The following is a 9,241-nucleotide window of genomic DNA, read 5'->3' on the forward strand; positions in this document are numbered from 1 at the left end:
TTTCTCATTATTTGACTTAGTGGGAGCATATACAGGCTAAACAAGAGCGGGCCAAGAATTGAGCCTTGTGGGACTCCGCATGTAATGGACGTCCACTTAGACTTATGCTGTTCTATACTATACTATACAAAAAAAAAAAGAAGAAATAAAAAAGTCACATTTGAATTTAAAGACATAGTTCACTCAAAAATCTCAATTATGTCATTATTTAATTATATCTGTTATTTGCTAGACGTACAATTTCTTATGGTGTTTTTTGTCTTTTTTTAGAGCTTGACAGACAGTGACTATGGTCACTATGAACTGTGATGGTCTGAGTAAAGATTCATCAGAAATGTTCCCAGCGCTGCTGGGTGGCTTAACTATTGTCTCGTGGCGCAGTGGACAGCGGATTGCACACCTGCATAAACAGATTAGTAATGCAGAACAATGGCTCTGATGGTGGAGGGTCAGTGGTGTTAAAATGTGGGAGCAGAGGTCACACCGTCGGAAATGGACCGTCATGTAAAGTGTGAACAGATGAGGACAGACATAATTAAGGTTTGGAGTGTCATAAATAATCCTGTGCATAATTCAAGAGAATTAGTTGTTTGGTTTGGTGTTTAGGTATTGAACTGAACTGTATTAAAACTGGCTGTAGTGTGAATCTCACAAAACCTCTCAATAACATCTCTAGATCTAGATACTTCACCATAAAACCAAGGGGCAAAACGTCTGTTCTGCCTTTATTGTAAAAAATCTATCTATCTATCTATCTATCTATCTATATACTGTATATATAAGTTAATATTTGTTGTTCTGCCTTTAATGCTTTTTTAAATTCAAATTTCATTTTGTACAGTAATGGAAATCCAATAAGAATCAGCATTGGCAATAACTGAAATGAACTCAACAGTAAAACATCCATACTTGTTACAAATTTGGCGGTAAATTTGTTTTATTGTCATGTTATGCCAAAATATCTTAATAGTCCAGAAAGTAGACGTCATGTTCCATAATCATTTTTTTTTTGTATTTTGTTTTTAGGGTAAAATTTGACTTTCTTGTGAGATTATCGAATTTTTCTTCATTAAGTTGAAATCTGTATCTTGTAATTTAGAATCAGGCTTGATTTTAGTCTTGATTTAGTCTGTTTGGAGTGTAAAACACTGTCCAACTGTGACAGAAAAATGAATTTCTGATTGTAAGATTTATGTAACATGGTTGAACCTGTACATGTCATGGACCAAACACTCGTCGTAGTGTGAGCAGAGATGATTCAGCAGCAGCTGGTGTTTCCTGTAGAGACACGGGAGGTTGGAGACGGGAAGTGTGTTCTTAGAGAGGCACGTGATGCTCTCCACCACATCATGTGGGCTCAGATGCAGATGAATGTAGTTGTCTGTTTCAATGCGGCCCGTCACAATGTCACGACCCTGCAGGATGCAAATAATAAAGATGAACCTTTTAAGCTCTTAATGCAACACTTAAACTCTTGGTTAAAGTAATCTAGAACTGTTCTGTGATAGGATGCGAACTAATACTTGTTTTGACCATACGTTCTGAGTTGCTGTTTTGTCGCTGTTGGCAGTCGGTTTTGCGACATGGAGGTAATTGACCATTCACCTGGTAATTTTGCCCCGTGAATATGAGAATTATTATAAATTATTCCTCATAACTCTTGTTTTTACAAACTAACAATTAATAGCATTTTCACCCGAACACCACAAATATAATTATAAAGCTGTTTATCTCATATCAGATGCTGTGTTTCTGTGTAACAGATGGTCCATTCTGCTTTAATCACTTAGCCCGTGATTAGATTATGCAAATGAACTGTCAATAGTTTGGTGTCAGTCAGAATTAGATGAGGGGGGAAAACGGGGTGACGCAACACATGTTAAATGTTTTAAACTCCGGCACGTCTATAAAATAGAAGAAAAGTATTAAAATCCTAAAATAAAGGGACATTGGATCTTCTAATAAACTCATAAAGAGCACTTGATTGATTCTTGCAAAGGCCAACTCACTAGGGACGGATTTGAACACTTCTGAAGAATACTTTAATTGTTTGCACAAGCAAAAGTTTTCTTTATGATGCTAGAGTGTTTGCCAGGTGCTGCTATGCAGTTGCTACGGTGTTTTGAGTGGATTTTCTAGAATCTAGAGTGTTCTCATTGCTAGGGGTTCTAGGCAGTTGCTAAGGTGTTTTATATGGATAGTGTTCTGGAGGCTAGCAGGTTGCTAGGGTATTCTAGGCAGTTGGCAAGGGGTTTTGAGTGGATTTTCTAGAGTGTTCTTGTTGCTGGAGTGTTCTAGGTAGTTGTTAAGGTGTTTTGAGTGGATTTTAGAGCATTTTTTCAAAGTGTTCTGGTTGCTTGGGGGTTGCTAGGGTGTTCTCGAAAAGAGCCGATATTTAAGTGTCTGTGATGTTTTGTTTCCTAGGTACTGATTGAGAAATTCAGAAGGAGAAATAGTGACCTTGGATCTTGGCCTGATTATACACTGGAATGAAGTGGTTGTGGTCAGACGGTGGGCCGGCGGGACGCTCCAGGGTCGGGTCACATTAGGGCAGGACAACAGATGCCAAACTCTGCCCCACCTCCTTAGAATTAAAGCAGGAGTAGCTCCACTGGTCGGCATGGTAACAGCGGGAGGATTTGGTCAAGGGGCCTGCGGTGTATATGGAGGGGTCGTTGGTGTGGAAGGTGGAATCTATGACCAAACGCCATCGAACACCAAACAGGCATCATTGATGGCCTTGAAGGCGTCATAGTCGACAGTTTTATAAGAGAAGATGAAGAACACCTGTGAAAATGGAATGCAAGTTAGTTATTTGTTTTAAAATGTACAAACATGCACTTTTTTGAGTGTTTTCTAAAATCATGATGGACTAAACATCCCTTTAACGCATGTTAAAGAACTCATATTATGAAGAGTCAAAATGTCCTTGATCTTTTGAAATTAAATACTAAATCATTCTGTAACTTTCAGAACTCAAAATGTAAATTTTTAGGTGAAATAATATCTTAAAGGCACAGGAGCATGATAAAGGAAATGTTTAATAAAAAATAATTTAGGGTGCTTCACACCTGTAGATCGATTGCTTTGTTCCGAAACAGGGATTAAAATTATTACAATGTTGCTTTTTATTCTTGGTGCGGTTCGCTTTCACACGGCAAAGTTTCTAAACGGACCAAATTTGTTAATACAAGTCACGCGCAAGTAAACTGTTCTCTCATTGGTCAGAGTTCCACGGTTTATTTTCTGGGATTCCACTTAGCTGTCACGACTGTCATCCGTCAGGATGGAACGACAACAGCTTCACGGGCTTATTGTTGTTGGTTTTTTTTTGTAGCTGTCCTTATATTAATTTATTATTTTGAGCAGGAGTCCAGGATTCATCGGGAAAATTTTTTTAAAACGCACCTACTAGGAAGAAGAGCAATAAGATGGCATTATAAAATGAAAAAGTGCGCTTTGATTTTGAATGGCGAAGACGTGCTCACCCACAGACATTCACAGGTTCATTTTGAAGTATTAGCAAAACAACAAAGCTAATGCTTTTCACGGAACTTACGTAATTACCCATTATACATTGTGATATAGCCTGCTTTCTCACTACAACCGAACCGCTCCAGAGTTCGTTCCTCGTTCAGGCGATCTCGGACCGATTGTTTTGGCGCGGATCCGAGTGTGATTGCCGTGTTCACATACGCCCAAACGAACCGAGCTAAGGGGGGAAACGCGCCAGGTTCCGAAACAACAGGCCAGGTGTGAAAGCGCCCTTAGTCTTGAATCTAAAATAGGTACACTACCACTTTAAATTTTGGGGTCAGTAAGATTTTAATTTTTTTGAAAGAATTAATACTCTATTTAGCAAGGATGCATTAAATTGATTAAAAAATGAGAGTAAAAACATTTATAATTTTATAAACATATATAATTCTATAAATAAATGTTGTTCTTTTGAACTTTCATCCAAATTCATCAAAGAATCCTGTAAAAAATTACAGTTTCCACAAAAATATGAAGCAGCACAACTGTTTTCAACATTGATAATAATAAGAAATGTTTCTTGAGCAGCAAATCAGCATATTAGAATGATTTCTGAAGGATCATGTGACACTGAAGACTAGAGAAATGATGCTAAAAATTCAGCTTTGATCACAGGAATAAATTACATTTTCAAATATATTCAAATAGAAAACAGCTATTTTAAAATGTAAAAATATTTTGCAGTTAATTACTGTTTTTACTGTATTTTTTATCAAATAAATGCAACCTTGGAGAGACTTCTCATATATAAGAAACTTATTTTCAAAATATTTAAAAATCTTACCAACCCCAACATTTTAAACAGTATTGTGCACAAAAAGCACCTCACAGAAAAAATAAATAATAGAAAATGTATTTGTGTACTGATAAGATGTTTTCTGTTCTTCTGCAGGTCATTTCACTCACCGCACACTCCAGTCGTAGAGTCTGAGCATCAGTGGTGAAGGACACTGATGTCACGGGATATGTGTGTTGTCCATCACTGATATCTGTCAACAGGCAGTCGTGATGGACATGGACTTCCTTCTTTTCTAGCGCTTGTTTTACTGCATGCTCCACTGAGTCGTTGTGGAAACAGGAAAATGGATCTTCTTCGGGAGGATGGACTACATGAATCCGACGGCCGCTGACACTGAGATGCATGAGCGTCTCCACGCAGGTGAACACGTCTATAGTGTTTCAATACAGCACAGCATCACCTGTGCAAGTGTCAAACATCACCAGTCAAACATCATTTTGTGTTTGGTATATATTTTACACTCTTCACATTTAAGAGAGTGGCCTCATTTGACATGGACAACATATTGTGAAAAAACACTGGATTTTATTACATTCATACCAATGAGAATTAATCAAGTTACATTCCCCCCAATAAAAAAACTGGTTTACTTAACTGTAAAATAAACTTAAGGCCATTTACCCTACACAAGGGGGAAGGGAAGCAATTTATTACGGCCCTTTGGACAGATAATATCAGTGGCTGTGAAACAGAGAAGGGTCACTTAGCAACCCGGAGAAGGTCCCATTATGTTAGATGAGGGGAGAAAAGGAAATAAGGAAGAGAAGATGAAGGAAGTGATGTCCTTTCACTGCTGCACCCAAACAGTGTCGCAAGCCCTCGTACACCATCATTGCTGGATTGATTTAATTGAGATCTTTTGTGAAGGAAGGTCTTTGATGTTAACATTAGAGTCCTCAAGGATGAAAACTAATCAGACGGTGCTCACATAACACACAAAACGATACGCGGTGAATATATAGGCACACATGCATGATCCTGTATAATGACAGATGACTGGTTTGTAAAATCATTGCATAGATGAGTATTCATTTTGCCGTGTTTACACTAATGCATGATTTCTATAATATTTTAGAATAAAAAAATTTTTTAGCATTAATTTATACAAAAATAATATGGAATGTGGATCAATAATGCAATCAAAATGTTGAATTACTTAGAATTTAAAAACATGAAACTAGAACATTTAGGAACTCTATTATATTTAAATGAATATTGGAACATTATTAATTTAATCAGAATGATTAATTAAACCATTAGCGTTATTATTTTTTAATATAATTGAATTACTGATTATTGATATTAATTATTCATATTCCCGTGCAATGTAGCAATTTGCTACATTAATACAAATTCCCATTTTTTTAAAATGCTTTTGAAAGTAGTCTCTTATGCTCACCAAGGCTGCATTTATTTGATCAATAAATGCCTTTGTAAGCATAACAGTAATATTGTGAAGTATTATTACAATTTAAAATATCTGTTTTCAATTTGAATAAATATCAAGATGTAATTTATTCCTGCAATGCAAAGTTGAATTTTACTCTAGTATTCAGTGTTTAAGAAACATTTCTTAGCATTATTATTTTTAATTATTATTGTTGTGCTGCTTCATATTTTGGTTTAAAACAAAGATCAAAATGTATCACCGTTTTTTTTTCAAGATTCTCTGAATAGAAAGTTGAAACAGAGATCTTTTGTAACATCAAAAATGTCTTTACTGTCACTTTTGATGAATTTAATGCATCCTTGCTGAATAAAAGTATTCATTTCATTAGTATTAACTGACGTGCGGTCACAGGTGTGTGTAAATTGGCTTTGAACTTGATTCATCCAATCAGCTTTGAGAGCCAGACCTTTCCGTTTCATAAATGTGGCTTTGTCTTCTATACATCTCACGCATTCAGTCCTGTAGCTTCTGTCTTCAATGCCATATTTATGCCAGTTTATGTTAAATAGCATTCATTTACATATCATCTGTCTTTCCTCATGCAGGGATGAATAGTTAGAGAAGGTCTCGCTCAAAGCCCTGTCCATGGTGCTGAAGCACAGCCAGCGCCGCTCAACCTCTGAGTGCTCGGATGTTTTCAACCACAACAGGATTTCTGCCAAAACTATTATCAGGTAATTTGTGTTGACAACTTATTCGGAGCCAGACCCAGTGATGCCTCTCTAGTTGACCCAAATACAAATTCTCATGCCACTAAATTGATATCTTTCATATGCAGACGGTATAATTAGCATTCACTGATAATTGCACTACTTCCCGGATTAATAAAGGAGGCTGTAATTAGTACATATAATAGGCTTAATCAGACAGATAGCGGTGGCTCATCTCTGCCCGTGCAGATTAATTCTTAGCTCACCCTGCTAATATTAATATTCCCCTGTAAATGGATGGAAGGAGATGAGATTTCACTCACGCTAATTAGCTACTTGTTATACTGACAGTTGGACGCGGCTTTAGAATAACAGTGGCTTGGTAAATGAGATCATGCACGAGAGAGGGCTGCCATTGTCTCTAATAAAATCTTTGTAAATTTGCAGTAAAAGCACCTGTCAGTTCCACAAAGTTGTCCATGAGCCACTGATGTACATGTAAGCAGTCGTGCTGGTCATTGAGGATGAAGAGGTTGGACGGGACGGGCTGTAGGTGTCTGTGTCTGTGTCTGGGCTGATGTGGGTTCACAGTTGGTTTTTTGGGTTATGGCATCGGTGCTGGTGAGATTGGGCATCTGAAGTGTAGTTAAAAATTTAAAATTACATTAAAATAATTTCTCCCTCTCTCTATATATACATAATAACGTAAATGAATAATTCATATAATTTTATATATATTCTCTAACCAAACAGTTTAATATAATTTTAATATTAATTAACTTTTATAATTTATCACAAATTGCAGATACTTTGTAGAAGCTGGTAAATATATTTGTGTGTGCATACATTTTATATAAATAAATATATGTATATATTTATTAGTGTTATTTGTCATGGGCTGTGTAGAATAAAGTGCATAACGAAGGAGCAATATCCAAGCCAAGAGTTCTTTAATAATAATCCACAAGAAAAGCACAGGAGATAGCAGGAGTAAACCAAACCCAACCACAACTAAGCAAATATAAGACCAGACAAAAGAACTAACTCAAAGGGCTTTTATACATAGAAAACTAAGGAGCTAATTAACAAGTAACATCTTAACTGAGGGCTGTAATCAGAGACCAAGGAGAACATAACAAATTAACAACCTAGAAAGCTAACTAGAAACAGACATGAATAGAACAGGAAAACAGAACAAAAACAAACTCTAAACAAACTAAAACTATGACAGTACTCCCCACCCCCTGCAATGCACGTCCTCGCACCATAAACAGTCCAATGGGGTGGCCCAGACTGAACACGAAGCCTCCAGGGCGGTGGCGGCAGCTCGGGGAGCTAGAGCCGACACTGGAGCGGACTCAGGGGCTGGAGCCGAAACTGGAGCGGACTCAGGGGCTGGAGCCGACACTGGAGCGGACTCAGGGGCTGGAGCCGACACTGGAGCAGACTCAGGGGCTGCAGCCGACACGGGAGCAGACTCAGGGGCTGGAGCCGACACTGCAGCAGACTCAGGGGCTGGAGCCGACACTGGAGCGGACTCGGGGGCTGGAGCCGACACTGGAGCGGACTCAGGGGCTGGTGTGGATCTGTGTGTGGCCCAGACACATACATGTTAGAGCCATTATGGACAGTGTGATGCTCTGGGTTGGGCTCTGGGTTTTCCCTTCCTGGAATCGACTCAGGAATTTGCTTCACAGGAACAGACTCAGGACCATTACTCACTGGAATGGACTCAGGAATTTTTCTCAATGGAACTGACTCAGGAACATCACTCACTGTAACGGATTTGGGGATTCCACTCAATGGAAGCATTGACTTGCATTGGCAATGTTGTTTTTTCCTTGGAGCGGGAATTTTTCTCACTGGAACAGACTCAGGAACTTCATACTCAGGAACTGACTTCATACTCAGGGAATTTCACTCACTGGGAGCATTGTGACCATTTGCATTGGCAATGCTGCAGTCCTTGGACTTGGAAACACTTTGACCATTTGTATTGGCAGTGCTGTTAAGTCCTTCTGTAGTATGGGTCTGGTATTTCAGTCACAGGCTTTATAGAATAAAGCGCACAACAAAGGAGCAAAATCCAAAACCAAGAGTTCTTCAATAATAATCCACAAGAAAAGCACAGGAGATCGCAGGAGTAAACAAAACACAACCACAACAAAGCAAACATAATACCATAAAACTAAGGAGCTAATTAACAAGGAACACCTGGGCCCGTATTTATCAAGCCTCTGAGAATTACTCTCAAGAATGCTGCTAAGAATTGACTTAAGTGTAAAAAAATTCTTGGCTCAAAGCTGCGATTAAAAGTTATTTATCAAGCATCTCAGTCGTAATTTAAGCGACGTGTAGGACTAAATCTTAAAGGTGGGGTAAGCGATTTTTAAAAAACGCTTTAGAAAACTGATTCGGGCCGAATACCAAAACAAACTTGTAGCCAATCAGCAGTAAGGGGCGTGTCTACTCATGATGTGGAGGAGAGAGAGTTGAGTGCACAGGACGGACATTAGCCGAGCCGAGCGACAGAAAGATAGAGATGGCGGATAAAAAACAAAAGAGGAAAACGTCTGCGGAACAAAAGAAGGCTTAAGGCAAGAAGTAGGACCCGTGTAAATATCAGATCAGCTTTCCAGCGCTGGAGAGAACTCAAGGAGCGGAAGGCCTGCGATCGGACGCCGAGGTTGCTTTGTTTCTGCTCGATAGGTGAGTAACACCGTGTCTGCGCCGCAACAGCTAAAGTCTGTCTAGTACACTGGACCCGACAAAGCGACCGTTGAAAATCATTTGAAATTTGTGTCA

General features: G+C 38.5%; 2 pseudogenes; both read right to left on the reverse strand.

Moving 5' to 3' along the window:
- Positions 1 to 2,440: 2,440 nt before the first annotated feature.
- Positions 2,441 to 4,680, reverse strand: LOC107719414 (cilia- and flagella-associated protein 61-like; annotated as a pseudogene).
- Positions 4,681 to 6,951: 2,271 nt separating this feature from the next.
- Positions 6,952 to 9,241, reverse strand: part of LOC107719415 (cilia- and flagella-associated protein 61-like) — a 24,404-nt pseudogene continuing 22,114 nt past the window's right edge.

The sequence above is a fragment of the Sinocyclocheilus rhinocerous genome, unplaced genomic scaffold (assembly GCF_001515625.1).
Source record: "Sinocyclocheilus rhinocerous isolate Xijiao unplaced genomic scaffold, SAMN03320098_v1.1 scaffold303, whole genome shotgun sequence".
NCBI lineage: Eukaryota > Metazoa > Chordata > Actinopteri > Cypriniformes > Cyprinidae > Sinocyclocheilus > Sinocyclocheilus rhinocerous.